Source organism: Ambystoma mexicanum, chromosome 5q (genome assembly GCF_040938575.1).
Source record: "Ambystoma mexicanum isolate Mex_15411 chromosome 5q, UKY_AmexF1_1, whole genome shotgun sequence".
NCBI lineage: Eukaryota > Metazoa > Chordata > Amphibia > Caudata > Ambystomatidae > Ambystoma > Ambystoma mexicanum.
The window spans coordinates 703,085,473-703,099,801 of record NC_090933.1 but is presented as its reverse complement, the minus strand read 5'-3'; positions in this window follow the sequence as shown (position 1 = coordinate 703,099,801).

Sequence of the window (14,329 nt, the reverse complement as noted above, 5' to 3'; positions counted from 1 at the left end):
TCTATTGCTTCCTGCAGTACGCGAGGTCATGTTAATTTTTTTAACCCAGGTGTCTCGCTGAACTTCCTTGTGAAGTTTCCCATAATTTTATTACAAGAAATATGGCTTCTAAACGATTTCCACATTGATACCCATAGGATTTATCAGCGACATGCCAAAAAAGGCGACAGAGGGAGATCCTATATGGGTTTGATTGTGGGTATTAGTCAAGAATGTAATGCTATTGAGATTCTTTCCCATTTAGCAATGAGAACGTGCTAGCCATACAAATAAAGGTTAAAAATACACCCGATGCTCCCAATATTTTGATTATTAATGTATACGACCCCCTGGTCGTGACTGCTCGAATGAGATCCATGATGCCCTCGACCTAATTCTCTCTGAATGGCTCACCCATGTGGGTAATGACGTGGTCATCTTAGGGGGTGATCTAAATGCCCAATGTGGGGTCAATACAATGAAAGCCAATTTTGAAAATGTCTGTTCGACCAATGTTATGACAAAATCTTTAAGGAACAGCAGGGGTGTAACATGGTCCAACTTTTTGAAAGATTGGGACATGTGGGCACTGAACGGCTGCCGCACTAGTGACACAACGGGCAAATTCACATGGTCTAGTGGCAAAAGAACTGCAACCCTTGATTATATCAGCAGCACTACCCCCACCTTTGATTACATATGGGATTTTAAAGTTACGGAAATGCCAAACAGTGATCATGATTTAATTCATGCCAGCTTGGCAATTCCCCTTCAACTTCTTGGTGAAAAGGGTCCCTTGAACATAGGTGTATCTAATGGTGTTACCAGAATCAAGTGGAATGTGTGTAAAGCAAAGAAAATGTTAAAACGAATTTGCCATATGATTGATTATCTTGAGATTGTTATTGATAATATGAATTGTGATGAAATTGAAAATCTTATAAAGAAAACCAGTGGTGAAGTTGCCTCCGTGAGCGATCCTCTAGTGGTGGCCAATGTCAAGAAGTGTAACATCACATATGATGGTGAACTTCTCACAATTAGACGTTTACACTGCAGTTTAAGAAAGAGACACCTGTCCACGAATGTCTATACTATGCAAATGAAAAACTGAATAATAAGTGTAGAGGCCGATGTAAACGCAGAAAACTCGAGACGCTCAATAAGAAATGGCAAAATATGATAAGGGTGTTGAAAGGGGGCGATTCAAAATCTGTGTGGAACATGTTAAATAAGGTTCTAAACCCCTTCCCCAAACGCTAAATGCTATCAGCGAAGACACCTGGGTAGCATACCTTACTACAACCATGTACAAAGATCCTCCTGAATCCATTCTTAGCCCTAGGCCTAATGAATGGCTCTTGACTTTCACTAGACAGCACATCATTAAAATGATTACCAAGCTTAAGAACTCAAGGGCCACGGGCCCTAATGGCCTCGCCTCAATGGTAATAAAATATAACCCTATCAGATGGGCTGAAATTCTTCATGTATTATTCAAGAAGGTATGCTCCCAAAAAAAATTCCAGTGTCTTGGTTAACATCCATTCTTATCCCTGTCCATAAAGCAGGATCTAGAACCATGCCTGAGAATTATCGTATACTATCAATCCTTGATTCCACCAGTAAGGTTTTCACCGCCATTGTGCTTGATCATCTGCAAAGTTGGGCAGATACTAATCATCTTTTACATCCATTTCAGTCTAGTTTTCACTCTGGGTCCAGTACTATATTTAACATCCGATTACTGGATGCTATTATCACCAAAGCTAAACAACACCCAAATCCCTCTGCTTATGTTACCTTTGTTGATTTTCGTTCTGCATTTGACCATGTCAACTGTCAAAAGCTATGGAACATCTTAGCAGATTTAAAATGTCCTGAATGGCTTTTAGAAATTAATTAAACTACATACCAATAACACAACTACTATTCATTTGGACCATGATGGGCGCCTATCGAGACCTGTTAAAATCAACAAAGGAGTTAAACAGGGCTGCTTACTTGCTGCCCTTCTCTTCAATCTTTATATGTCCCTGCTGATTTCCCACCTGGAAAACCATGCAAATTGCGCGGTTAGATTTGGAAACACCAAAGTGACTGCCATACTATACGCCGATGAGCTCTCACTAGTTTATCATACTTTTGGAGGTATGAAGGCAATCTTGGAAGAACTGGGGCTATTTACATCGGAGTACAGCATGAGTATCAATCTAACCAAAAGTAGTATCATGCTGTTCTCTGCAAAAAAAGTGAATAGGCCCAAGATGGCTGTCAGCTGGGGCCTGATAGAATATACTTACTCTTACAAATATTTGGGGGTTGTTATTGACAGTAAAGCAGATTATCAGACTCTGATGGCTAGTAAGATACACCGGGCCAAACAAATTGCGATGCTGGTGCGCAGCTTTGTGTTTTATTATGGTGATTATTCACTAAAGGGTATCAAGATATTGTACACACAGTTGTTTATTCCAGTGGTAGCATATGGACTGGAAGCTTTGACTAATGAAAATCTTATATGGTTGGATAAAGCTGAAGGCCACTTTTGGCGAACTGTACTAGGATTCCCTCCAACATGTCCAATCCAATACATTTGTGTGGAATTTGGCCTAAATTCCCTGAAAGCCATCATCTTGCAACAACGGGGTCTCCTTCCACTGAAAGCATTATGTCATCCAGTGAGTGCGATATTAAAGATCTTGGGGACTAACATCATTCAGATACATAAAGATATAAAGTTCAGACTAAGTATGATGTGTTGTGTTGTGGTTTATACCACAAGCTTAATTGGTCAGTAAACCGTGCATGTCCCGGTAGATACATTGCAGACAAGTCTGCATTTAAGAAAGCTCTTCAGAAAAGAGATTGGGTAGCTAACTTTAACCATATGAGTAAATTACACAATTATATTCACCTCGAAGGAATAGTCTGTACCTTCCTCTCACCACAGAGGTATCTGATCCGCTGTCCTAGTCCGTTGGTACGCAGGTTTCGCCTTCTTCAAAGAACAAACCAACTACCTATGAGACCCACATATGGCACACAGTGGCGTTTACCGCCTGACCAACGCTATTGTGGAACTTGCAAAAATAGTGCAAATTTGGAGACTGTTTGTCATATTCTAACTGCATGTCCTCTTTTGGAACCATTGTATGTGACTATGCATGGTCGATATGTTCACCAGCTAAATTCTATTGCTACGGCACATTTCTGGCATTTTTGTCTAAATTCCCCACTAGAATCTCTACACAATGCTATGTACAAAGTATGGTCTGCTGTAGAATCAACCTGGGATTCTACTATATGAATCGGTCATGTTCTGAATTGTTCCTATTCATTTGTACATTGAAAGATTAGAACTTTTTATATCACATTGTATGTAAATGTATGATTGATGAATAGCTTATTTTTATGTGTATTTGTATTTATTGTTTTATATAGCGCCTTAATCCAAGGCGCTTTACAGTTAACAACAAGAATACATAAACATGGAACAGTAGAAGCATTAACAGTAAAAATTAATCAAACCAGAAAATTGGCATGTAGAACAATTTGCATGAGAAAAGGGGAAAGGAGAGGAAGGGGGTGTGTGGAAGGAGGGAAGAGGGAGAGAAAGTAGTGAGTAGAGTGAGTAGTAGGAGGAAGGAGAATTTAGAAGAGAAGGGGAAGATAATGAGAACAAAGGTAATTGTACTAGAGGGAGGGAGAGAAGGGTGAGCCGGGGAAGGAAGTCAGGGAGGGGATTGAAGAAGGAGTCATTTCAAAGAGGACCAGAAGGAGGAATAGGTGAGGGAGGAGCGGATAGTAAAAGGTAAGGAGTTTCAGTGTAAGGGGGCAAGGAGCTGAAAAGAGAGGAAACGAGAGGAGGCACAAAGGGGTGGGAGGACCGAGAGTAAGAAAAGATCAGCAGAACGAAGAGAGCGAGAGGGGGTGTGGAATGATATTTTTTATATGAAAGTTTATTTAAAGAAATGTAAAGTTGTAAAGTTTGTTATGAAATATAGACAACTATGATGATAAATAAATAGTGACACTGGAGCGCTCTGTATCTTCCCGCTGGCCAAATCCAGGGGCCTCAACTATAGTAAAGTAATGAGCGAAGTTAAACAAGTGAAAAAGTACCCTTTTGAATACCGAACTAACAGAACATAAGTTAATTCCTATGTTAATAACCAAGCTAATTTAAAAGGGCACAGATGACAACATAAGAATCTGATTGCCATATCAGAAACGTGTGATTTTTACATTGTCGGGCAAAGAGCCAGCAACGAAAAGGTGCAATATCTATGATAGAAAAGCTAAACACTCATTGCCAAGGCCAAAAGAGAGGTATACCACAGAGTATAGAAGTAGCCTCTCTCTACCCCCTCTGGTGACAGACAGGTAAATATGGCGTGTATGGTTTATACCCCTCCCTCCTGTCCAACATTGTTAAAATCAGGAGAATTGTCTATTGAGGCTGTTTGGATCATAGGCATGAATAGGTGATACTGGACACAGATTTTTAGGGCAGCATAAACCATAAAGGAATGCTTACATTGCATGCAACATAATTAACACTGAATATAGATTTCTGATATAAAATATTGGCCAGTAAAAGGTAGCCATTGCATTACAGATGGCTACATGCCTCAGAACCCCAAGGAGGGTTAGAAGTGCTGGAAACATAGACAAAGTGCTGTGTGCAACTCAAGAAAGGCAGTGTCTAGGGTAGACGCTAAGGTACAGTGATATAGCAGAATTAATTACAGAATATCTGGTTTCCAATGATGTGACTCAAAGTGAAACTGGCATACAGTCAGAAGCAGATAAGAAAGGCGAGATTACATTGGACAAAATGTACTAGAAGTTTGGAAAGTAAATGCGTCATTTCCTAAATCTATTCTGTCCAGTTTAAATGTTGCAACATATGTCACATGATTCCGAAAATGTGGAAAAAAGCAAGTCATGATGATTAGTATAAAAGTCATGTGTTTCAGGAAGTGTTTATGACCAATGAAAATCAAATGATTTTTGACCTTTAAGCACCAATCAAAGCCTATTGAAATATAAGGTTCATATTAGCATAAACTCATTGTGCAATCTGTTGACATTGTATAAAACCCATGGTGTATGCAGTAAAGAGTTGAGATATATACTTTTTGTCAGCCTGTAAGATGGGTGATTAAAAACAACATACTCACTTCTAGTCATTAGGCCTCATTATAACTCAGGCGGTCCGGAAATAACGGTGGCGGTAAACCCGCCACCACCGTTGTTTCCGGACTGCCTGATCCCGACTCCTGCAGGCGGGAGGTGATGTTCCCGCCAGGTCTGACCTGGCGGGTTTAACAGCGCCCGCCTGCAGGCGGACGAGGAAACACCGGCAGCATTACGAGATGCTGCTGTTGTTTCCATGATCCCCATTCCCATCGAGTCCCATAGGACTCGATGGGAATGGGGATTAACACCATTCCGCCTCCGTGATTCCCAGAAAACCGGGGTTGTAATGCCCCAGTAATTCCGGGAATCACGGAGACAGAATGGTAAGACGAGTCCGGCGGTAACCAGGCGGTTTTACCACCGTGGTTACCACCGGACTCGTAATGAGGCCCATTATCTGTGTCTGTCCTTTGCACATCGTGGGTCACCCCAAGCCCCCAAGAGGCTGGTAGCAGGAAGTTGTCCTAAGAAATTGAGCTCCCATTCAAAATCAATTAAGAAAGAACCATAATTGCGAAACCCAAAAGAAGACAGTTGGTGTTTTCAATGTTAATAAAAAATGATTGCCCATATGAAAAGGAGCTCCCAAGAGAGAAGGATTTAAGTCCGAGAGCGGAGTGTGTTTTGGCTCTGTGAACCTCACACACAGAAGACGTACAGTGCGGTGCTGTGAGGTCGAGTTTGGGCAAAACTGGTGCCAGTTGGAGTCGGAGATGGCATACCCTAGGGGCCGAGGCGGCACCCGGTGCTTGCATTGGTAAGCAAGACTGGAGCAGGGCTCAGCCAGTATACAAAGGGTCAATTTGAGTCGTTGCTGGGCCAGGTTGGGCTGGTAACAGGGAAAGACGGGAGAGTACTTGTAGTAAGGTGACCTGTTCCATTGTTTTTTTTCGTCCCTTACTTATGCCTAATATGGCCATTACCAGAAATTAAGCGAAGACAATGCATATAACATTGTCAGGTCATGACATAACCCCTCCCCAAAAACAATCGATTAACAGATGTATTAGTCCTGAGTGTTCAAAGAGGACTGAGAGTGCAAGCTGCCAGATCTTGCTCTTTTGAGGATGTGACCAAGCTCGGTCGTCTGCCAGTCTCACCTTCAATGTGGGTGAAATTGTTTGATGAATCATTCGTTCACACTGGAGAATTGGGATGTCCATTCAAGAATGTTGTCTTGATAAGTTATGTTTGAGGACTAGAAGTTGCGACGCCACCCTCACACACAGCAAGAGCTTCTGAGCTTAATAGCGAAAGATCAATCCCCAGACAACAAACACTGAACAGTGTTTAGTTAGTTACTACAGAGCCTTATCTGCAGCCCCATATGGAGATATGAGAACAGGATGACAGACTTCTTTTTAAACTGGCCCACGTCAATCATGTGCAATGGTTACAAATGAAGACCAAAATGATGGGGGAATTGAATTCATGTAACAGCCTTTCCGACTTTTTTGTATGGTTGGACGGGATTGACAATATTGGAGTACAATTCTGACCAGAAAAGATAGATAAATCCTGTCAGTGGGACAAGTCAAAGGACACAGAAAAGAATCAATCTCAATGTGTAAAATCCCAGAGAACCTAAACAACTCCATGTGATATGAGCATTCAGGCTCCTCAGGGTATTAGTCATCCCTTGGGGGAAGGGGAGGGTATGAATCTGGATGAAATTAGTGATGCCTTCCGTCAGGCGAATCCTGAGCTTAGAAATAGACATTACCTCCAAAGGACAATTTTGTGGAATATCGGAAAGCTCCATTGAACCCACAAGTTCTAATCCCAAATTCGTCCACTTTAAGGGGGCAACCAGGTCAAGTATCTGGGCCAAGTTTTTGGACTGACTTAAGAGACTTGGCTCAGGTCTCTGTACATCATTTGCAGCAGCATACTACTATCTCCAAATATTGTTGCCCCAGATGTCTGTGTCTCAAATGCATGAGAGAAATACAAAAACTATTAAACTGGGTTAATGACCCATCCTTTCCAATGGAATGAGGTGCAGCAGCAGTACAAGCGCAATTCGGTAGTCATGGTCATCCTGGTAGTTGCTTGTCGGATACCCAAGCCAGATAGGTATATCAAACACACATATTTAAACTAGCCTGGGTGAGCCAACGGGTCTGTGCCGCTCAAATGATAGACACAAAGTTAACAGGTAACTTGAAAACCACCTACCATTGTTCATTTACTAATGGTTGATATTAAGGACCATTAGAGCCCTATGAATTGAAGGGAACCACGCAATGTTTTGCATTTTCGCAACACACGGAACAAACCGACCACCCGAAATGAATGCAGCTTACCGGGTATCATTTCTGGTCTGATTTAAGTGCTGTGATCTCCAATCTAGAGGAAAAAGCCACCAATGTATTGTATGGGTGCTACCCTGTCTCTAGTGTGTTTATGCAGATCCTTGGGGCTGTAACATTTCTGCCCAGACTTAAAGGCTTTGGGCCCGATTCATGGAATTATTTGCGTGGGAAATAGGGGACGTGCGCGCCAAACTGTGCGCAAATCGGCATTCGTCGATTCATGGACCCGACTGCGCAGGACTTCTTTGGGACTTTCGGGGAGTTCGCGCAGGCCTGGAATGTCTGTGCCAGCCATCGAGTACCTTGTGGGAGAGACCACTCAGTGCATGGGCATGGCTTGTGCAGAGGGAAAGGGGCAGAACACAGAAAAGGAGGAAGAACATGCAAAAAAGTGGGCGTTACGAGGGACGCCCCGCTTGTAGTCCCTTGCATGCTCACATTTGCGCCAAATGACATGTATTCACGGAACCAACTGCGCAGCCTCTCTGCAGAGAAATGGCCACCCAAATACCTCGATCACTATGCCACCCAAAGGCAGGTGTAAGTACACTTGCGCATGGAATTTGCAGCGCAGAGGTGGGTTTGCATGTCGGATTCAGCGGAGCGTGTATGCAACCGGGGTTACAATCTAACTTAGGGGTGCGCGTAAGCAGTGTAGCGGGGTGCATGAACGGTTTACAGGGGTTTGCACTCAGATTTTTTTGTTTAGACAGTTATGATTTTTCATACGCATGTTGTCTGGGTGCCGGCAACAGTTAAAGGGCACCCTGCGCAGGGTCTCTGAGATGCAGGCCTGCATTTATTCGCGCCCCCGGGAGCATGCAAAGTTACATGCTCTGGGTGATTATGCTTTGCATGTGGGCCTGTTGGGGGGCTTGCGGCCGCCACTTGCGATTACGGGTACTTTACGCAGTAAATTCCATGAATACGCAGGGTACGCATTTTCTATTCTGCACACAGGCTCGTGGAGTATCCTTCTCAGTGCGCGGCCCTTGCGGGATGTCTACCACATCTCCATGAATCAGGGCCTTTGGCACTAGTGTCAAGCCACACAGTCCAGTTGTTCATTGGAAACACCCAAAAAGAACAAAAATAAAAGCCTGAATGTGAGATTTGGCTGAATTTCGAACGGCCAAAAAATTCGACCAAATCTCTATGGAGATCCAATATGGAATCGAAGGGGAGGTGGACATTTTGCCTGCATCAAGGAGAGGAAAATGAGATAATTCGAGCATCCAAGCCATGTAGACACTCCTCCCAAATGTGTGTGAAGGACAACCTTTCAGATTTACTAGGAGAAAGTGCTTGAGTAGCTTGGGTCTATACAAACCTGAAGCAGAATGACAGAGGTGGCAGGCAAAGAAGGAAGGATAGCAGTTGGAGAAGTGCAGAGAAGGGAGAAGTCCGAAGCAGTACTACAGAGACTTTGAAGGAGTGGCTGAGATCCAGGAAGAGCCAAGCCCTGGAAACTGTGTGCCACCTGGATAGGCTGGCCTCTCAGTAGAAGCTGAATCCACATGCCTCGCTGACATTTTTGAGATTATATTCCAGTGCATATTGCGCCATACCACTAACTCGTGAGAAGGGCACATTATCCCTTGTAGAGGGAAGGGCACCATATGCTCTACTTTTGAGAAGGGCATGCTGTCCCTTGTAGGGGGAAATGACACTATATTTTGTATACGAGAAAGAAAAAGGTCCAATGGCACCAAATCTCGTAGCAGAAAGAGGAATGGTCAAACATTCCTTATGGTGTAAATGGCACTTTATGCCTGATACATATGAGAAGTAGAGGCCGAGCGGGGGTTGAAAGAACCCTGATAGAGTGAAAAGAGAACCCTAACCTCATAGTAAACTGGGCACTATATCTCCCACTCAGGAAGCAGTGTACCAGCCACTTTCCTTCTGTTGTGGATTATAGATAGTGAGCTGGGTGCTACATACGTGTGAAGAGAACTCGTGGCAAAGAGGTTTCTGGGCGCTATATTTCTGCGACTGTGAACTGAGAAAGGAAGCAGCTATACCACTTTGAGTGTTGAGCCAGGAAGTGTCTGGTCGCTACACCATTGAGGCTGTCCTTTATTTAGAGTGCCGGGGGGAGACCAGTGTCTCCATGCTGGGAACGACCCTGGCACTCTGTTGTATGACCGATACCGGTACTCCAGCTAGACCAGTTTCCAGGAGGAAATCCCTATTCTGTTATAGATAGGCCCCTACTCCATATGTGCATTTATACCAAACCCATTATTGATTTTAACATTTATTGAGTCCCACGCTTTGTCTATTTGCCACAATTCCCAGTTTTACAATCTCAGTCTACTGGTAGTTTGCATAGTCCCAGTTTGCACAGACACCGCAATAATAAAGTTGAGCTAAATACAGTATATTCACAGTGTATATTATACCAGTATATTCCAGTCTTCAAAATTCCTATTTTCTCTCAGTTCTCAAAGCTGTTTGGTTTGCACAACCCAAGTCTACTCCCAGTTAAACAAACTAAAAATATTTCCAGTTCTCATAATACCAGAATATTTCCACATTGGCAACCCCAGTTTGTGCAATCCCAGTATATTCCCCATTTAACAATCAAGGATGCAGAATATCTATATAGCCCAGGTTTACCTGTACACACTTCAAGTATACTCTTAATGTGCAAAGTCACTATGTACCATCCCAGTATACAACCAGTTTCACAATCCTTGCATTCACAATGTCTGTAAAATCCCACTATATTCTTTAACAGATTACATTAAAAAAATCAGTCTCTCCAGGAATATTCAAGGGTTTCATCAATAGGTAGATTCTTTGGAAGAAAGACAGGCAGACGGTTCAATGGAATGTAAAAGGGATGAAGGGCTTGATAAGGGCCGTCCCTCTCTCTCATCTAAAATGCACCAGTCCTTCGCTAACCCAGGCATCCCCACTCCTGAGCTCAGTATATGCTGATTGTTTCTCCTTACTATCTATGTCCTGACTTTTCTATGAGGGAGGGCCTAAGGTAAAACACTGTGGGCCTCATTACGACCCTGGCGTTGGACCATAGTGCTATTAGCATCATGGTCCATGACAGATTCCGCCATGGTGGTTGGCGGAATTACCGCCCCATTACAAGGTTGGTGGGGCGGTAATTCCCCATTCACCATGGCCCCTTCCCCATTCCCATTTTTGGCACAATGGGAATGGGGAAGGCGCTAATTACGGCACCGTAAATTACGCTGCCGTAATTAGCACCAATGTCCCTTAGCGGGTTGGACTTTAACGCTTGCAAAAAGCAGGCGTTAAAGTGTGAATTGGGCGTTAAGGGTTTAACGGCGCCAACACCTTTTACGGCGCCGTTAAACCCTTAACGCCAGGGTCGTAATGAGGCCCTGTATCTCTCTAACCTCCCTTGGGGACTTCGTAGACTGTCCCTACAGTAGACACGATGTTAGTTCTAACGGGATGTTAGGGTTGTGTCTTATTACTTCCATCTTCCCTGATGTTCCTCTCCCTGTGTCTATTGCTCTCCTTATCTACTGTCTCGTCTCACACTCCTTGACACTCCCTTCTCTATCCCTCCGATGTTCCCCCTCTCTCTATTTCTCTCGCTCCCTCCCTCCGTCTCTGTCACTCACTCTCTACTGCTTACCTCCACCTCCGATGTTACCACTACTCTCCCTTCTCTGCACCTTTACTACTCCCCCTTCTCCACATCACTACTACTCTCCCACTACTATTAGTCTCTCTGTACTACTACAAATCTCCCCACACTACTCAATACTCCTCTCTCCTTACCTCTCACTACTCCTCTCTCCTCACCCCCTACAAAGGGGTTTGGTGCCCTTCACACCCTTCCAATGATATAGAGCTCTGCTCACTCTCCCAATACACTCACTCTCAATATTCTCACCCCTGTCTCTCCTTCACCCTTCTCCTCGCAGCCCACTCGTGCAGCCCACTCTACTATCCCCACTCTCTCCCAACACCCACTCCCTCTCATTCTACCTATTACCATCACTCCCCTACTCTTATCTATCACTGTTCCCTCACTACTACCTCACAAACATCTTATTCACTGCTTCACTCTCACAAACTGGTACCACTTGCTCTCACAAATAACACACCTTGCACACTGCCTGAGTTATCTACCTCCATGCTCGTCTTCACCACCCTTCCTTTGCCAGGTTTCCTGGTCTGGATCTGCCCCCTAGGACCTCACCCAAACAATACACACTCTGCCTTTCCTTCTGTCTCCTTTTATACTGTGGTCCTGCTGGTTTTGTCCATTCTAACCCCTCCATTGGCTGCATCGCTCTCCTGACTCTGAGCCAATCAGTGCCTGTCTTTTTTTCCAGGAGCTGGATTATACAGGTGAGAGGCTTTTAAAAACCCCACTAAGCGCCTCCCTATTTTACAGCAAGGTTTTAAAAACATTCTCTGGTGTGATGGCGGCCACAGGCTTTTTCTCCCTGTTGCTTTGCTCGGGTATTCGTGAGTTTTGGTGCCATTTTGGTTTGGGGAGGGTTGCAGTGTCTACTCACTCACAGTTCATTTTCTGCTGCCAATCCCTGTCTACTCACTCACAGTTCATTTTCTGCTCCCAATCCCCCCTCGCCACCCCAATTTGCCTAAGATCTGTCTGGGGTTTTCAGGTATAGTGTTGATGTCTTATTTATGTTTGGTAGAAATTTCCAAGTCCATTTCCTGGCTGTTCTTGATTCCGTTCTCTGGGCTCCGGTCCAGGTTGTCTCAGTTTCTCCCAGGTGCAATGTGAGAGTTGGAGTTCTGAAATAGAAAAGGGCACACTGGCCAGAAAAAGTGCAGGGAGGCATCCCTGTCACAATTCCCGGTTTGCACTGCGCCAATATATTCTACATTATAGGTTATGTAATTTGATATTTGTTATAGAGCCTGCTGCCATTGTAATGGCTTCAAAGCGCTGTGGGGTTGAAGGCCCTTCGGAAGACAGCAGTCTGTGTAAGCATGGAAATAAAAAGAACATTATATTGCAGGTGAATAGTTAATAGAATTAGGTGACACATTCTATTTCTGGCAGAGATGAGTGTTAGGAAAGATTTCTGTTTACTGCACCTTTACTTCCATTTTAATGGACCCCCACACTTTTTGCTTTTATTTTTGATCCTGACCTGTAAGTTTTACAATGCATTGCTCACTACACTGTCTTTTGCTCATTTGTTATGGGGAAACTGACTTGTCTTTCAGGCTGTCAGTACTGGGAAACATTGTTCGGAGGGTGAGTTACAGTGGTTCTTACCCACCCCTAAACTCCCTTTTAACATGTTACTAACTTTTATAAAACGTTTACTAAACTTTGGCTTTGCCATTGCTAGCCCATGCAAGCCTTCCGAAAGTTGGGGACACTTTTGTTAGTCAGAATAAAATGGCATCTAACCCTTGGAACCATTCACAGGACCCCAGAGACCCTACCTTCATTTGTTTCAGCATCACAAACTGCGTCAGAACCTTTACTGAATTTTTGGGCATATGGCCCCCGGCAAACTAGGGAAGGACTTTTGAAGCTACCATTAATTCTCTGTGGACCTGTGGTGCATAAACTAAGCTACACTTTCCTTTACAGGGGTTTGATTTGTATTATGCCCTACTCTGGTGACTGTATACATGTAATCTATCATTACTGTTGTGTGATACTTCTACCTGTTAGTAGTCATTGTTTCATAATGTTGATTGGCCATAAATAAATAACGGTATCTTTATACATACTGTCTAAGTGAAATTAGTGATTCCCATTGTGTGTTCTCATTGTGGACCCTTTACAAGCTCACCACCTCTTGAGACTTAGCCTAGACCGCTCATCACTGCAACCTCAAACTGGTTTTGCTGCAGCCCCCAGAGTTGTCCCTGTCACAATATAGGTTGGCCTTCTATACATCTGTCTACCAGTATAGATAATCAGTCCTAACAAATTGGTGCACAATGGTGGGATGACCTTCTCCCCTTAACAGCTGGGTGTTTTGTGAAAAGTATCACTTTAAGGTATCTGAGTGTAGTGCACTGGTGGTGTGTCCAGATAATACACAGTACACTGTGATTTTTGATTGTCAAGTAGTTAACAGTCATCTACTGATATGGATAGCATGGAAACAATCACTTTTACTACTTTAATACTTCTAAAGTGTATCACTTAAAAATATTGCGTATTGAAAGGGGCTTGACAGTCTCTGGCACTAAAGCTGAATTGGTAGTCAAAATTCTTGATTTTGAGAAGAGAAAATGTGTACCTCCCTTATCTATTGATACTGGTAGTGGGGATGGGGATGGACCCAGCAGCAGTAATGGAGTTGATGGGACTGCAGTTTCTAATGGTGAGGAAGAGGGAGAGGAAAGTGAACCTTCTGCACTTTGGTCTGTCACACCTCAGATGCTGAGGCAGTGTTTGACCTGAAAAATGAGAAGCTCAGGCTTAAGTAGAAAGAGCTTGAGTTCAATATGAGCAGGTTAGAATTTGAGAGAGTTGGGAGGAGGAAGGCCAGAGATCACCAGATGGAGCTTGCCAGGATTTAGGCTTCACAAGGTTCTTCCAGAGGATCTGGAGATGGTTCTGGGTCCTCTTCACATCATAGATTCCCAAATGATCTTCTAAGTATTTATGAAGATAAGAATGACATCATTGATTGGCTTGTGACTTGTGAGTATGCATGTGAAGTACAAGGAGTGGGTGATGCTGATAGAATTGGATGGTTGCTCAGCAGACTGCCCTATTGTGGCTGCAGTGCCATTATGAACATGTTCAAAGCTGACAGGCAAGATTTTGCAAAACCTAAGCAAACTCTCATCTTAAGGTTTGGGAAGACTCCGGCCCAATACTTGAA